The 2,714-nt window shown below is 49.6% G+C and overlaps 1 protein-coding gene across 4 annotated transcripts in view; it reads left to right on the forward strand.

Annotated features, from left to right (window-relative positions):
- Nucleotides 1-2,714, forward strand: part of Akap2 (A-kinase anchoring protein 2) — a 553,389-nt gene that overhangs the window by 187,981 nt on the left and 362,694 nt on the right. The window lies entirely within an intron of this gene.

Below are 2,714 nucleotides of genomic sequence, written 5' to 3' on the forward strand. Positions count from 1 at the left end.
CCTGGAGGACCCTTCCCACCTTTCATCCTTTTTTAGACATTCCTGAGTACTTTCTGGCTCACTTTCTGGACACAGCACATGCATGCCCTCCGGAGTCCCCTGCCTGCCTCATTGCTGAAGCTGATGGCCTCTTCTTAGTCTGCAGCCTCCTCTACCACTGAGAAGCTTGTGACCCTGCTGATAGTCCCTGCCCTCCTTATGGCTTTTGTTACATTCTCTCCTGACTTTTCTATCTACTTCTCAGATGGATGAAGACTCCTTTTCTGAGCTTTCTTCCTTCCTGCTACATTTTCTCATCCTGACTAGTTTCAGTTTTTAGCTGGAATTGTTAAGAAGATGCCAGTGAGATATGTGGCCTGACCCTGACTCTTCTAGTCTGAAGTTCAGATCCTTCCAACTGATCACCTTAAAAGGGTGTTCAGGCCTTTTTCCTTCCCTATCTCCCCTTCTATCACTGCTGTTAACATTTCCTTGTGGTCATATAAACATTACATAGAATACACTACTTTAATCACTTTTAAGTGCAGAGTTTAGTGACATTAACCACATTTATATTGTAGTGCTCCATCTTTCCTTTTTGATGCCCATATACCTGGGGGGAAGGACCACTTCTGTTGGGGCCCAGTGCAACCCACCACGCCTGCTGAGCCTGTTGCTTAGTGGCTCGAAACATGGCTCTGAGGGGGTTGGCTTTGGGTTGAATTCCCAGGTCTATGCCTTGGGCTGAGCTGCCAGCCTCTCTGGTCTTGGTTGTCTCTGCTTTTGTGGGTTACACACTCTATAGAATTAATAACAACTTTATTTGTGAGCAACCCTGCCAATAGCTTGTCCTGTGAGAGCTTGTACTGGAAAGGAAGAAAAATGAAGCGGTTGAAGAAAGTGATGGATGCCGGCTCCACTCCTGGGGCTTGCTGAGCCAGTGACTAAGTCCGGGCATGGTGGCTCTTGCCTGTAATCCCAGTGCTGCGGACGCTGAAAGCAGGAGGATCACTATGAGTCTAAGCTGCACAGTGAGACCTTGTACCAAAAACATAAATAAAAAAAAATTAAGAAAGTGATGGGTCTTAACCAGAAAGCAGGAGTTTCTGACCTGCCAGACTGGGATGTCAGACTGGGGTGGCCTGGCTCTGGGGTGCACACAGTGGCATCCACACCCATTGTAAAGAAGGGTCTCGGGCTGGTGAAACTCAGGGCTCCCACCCTCTGTCGGAGTGGGGACTGCTCACCAAAAAACAGGTAAAACTGCCCTGAAAACTGAAAGGGCAACTTAGCTGAGTGGGAAGAATTTGGTATTTGAGGAGATTTGAGGCCTACATCTTTTAAAATAGCATCCTAAGTCTGCATTTAAAGAATTATGAATTTAAGAAGCTCCACGTTGATTTTTTTTTTTTTTTTTTTTTTACAGTGGAGTTGTTTTTATTTTGTGGAGGAAAGTTTGCTGACATATGTTGGAAATTGTAGCAGGTCCACCTTCTGTGTTCAGAGGTGTCTGGTTTGGTCTTAACATTCACTTTCTTCTTTCTTTTCTTTTTTGTATTTTTTTAGGGAAGGGTCTACAGAGGGTTCAGGGTCTCACTACTAGATCAGACTCATAGTGATCCACCTGTTTATAGTCTCCCAAGAGCTGGGATTACAGGTGAGCCACCATGTCCAGTCTCAATTGGCATCTTAACTGGCCTTGAGGGCTGGGCCGGCACCATAGGCCAGGGTATCAAACCCCTGGACCCTGTGCCTGCTTGCAGGTGCTTTAATCCACTGAGCTCTTTGGTCAGCCCCTTCATTTTCTTTTGAATCAGACTTTATTCACCTCTCATATGCTACCCAGCAACAGTCCTGAAAGACCCACTTGAACGTATGGTTTCCTATTTGGATAAAACATAGGTGAAGTATTTCAGCAATCAGATCCTACTTTTTTCAGTGACCGGATCCTACTGGATCTGTGGCAGTGTAGAGAACTGAGTTTTCCAACGCAGGTGTCACATCAGCAGCAGATGTCTGCTGCACCTTTGATAAAGTACCTTCGTATGCTGTAGTCATTCATTTCTAAGGCAACTCGTGGGGGTAACTTCGGTGCTCCTGCTTTTTTATCAGACGAGAAACGAGATTCAGAGTGGCTGAATGTGTTCCCAGGGCCACACAGCAGATTATAAATTACCAAACTCTGCCTGGCTAGGTACCCAGGACTAAAACACTCAGCTGTCTGAGCCACATCTGGCCTCACCAAGAGAGTGCCCTATTTGAGACATAACCTGCCTCCCGTGACTTTATGCTTGAGGAGCCTGCCATCTAAAGCCCGTGGTCCAGGCAGTCCTTCCCTGATGGCAAAGTCTTCAGGCGGAGCCCAGCATCTGGACTGAGCTAGAGGGTGTTCAGAACATTCCCGGGCCCCAGCCCTCACCTCAGGAAGTGCGCTCAGGTCCTGTTCTGCCGGAGGACCCTCCACTGACATCTGTTTGGTACTGGCGCCAGCTCTCTCTGCTTGGGCCCCAGCACGCGCGGCCACCAAGGCGCGCCAGTTGTGCGTCCTTGAGGTTCGCCCATTGCCTGCGCCCCAGGTGCCCAAGGCATGCTCGTCCCCTACCCAAGTCTGCGATCCCTCCCCAGCTCCCCTTGCCAGCCCGGGAGCCGGGTGCCGAGGCAGCGGGTCCCCCACACCCCAGGGGCGGAGCGTGGCGCCGAGACGTCAGGGCGGAGGACTAGCGCGGGCGAGCGCG

The sequence above is a fragment of the Octodon degus genome, unplaced genomic scaffold, assembly GCF_000260255.1.
Source record: "Octodon degus isolate 3935 unplaced genomic scaffold, OctDeg1.0 scaffold00094, whole genome shotgun sequence".
Taxonomy (NCBI): Eukaryota; Metazoa; Chordata; class Mammalia; order Rodentia; family Octodontidae; genus Octodon; species Octodon degus.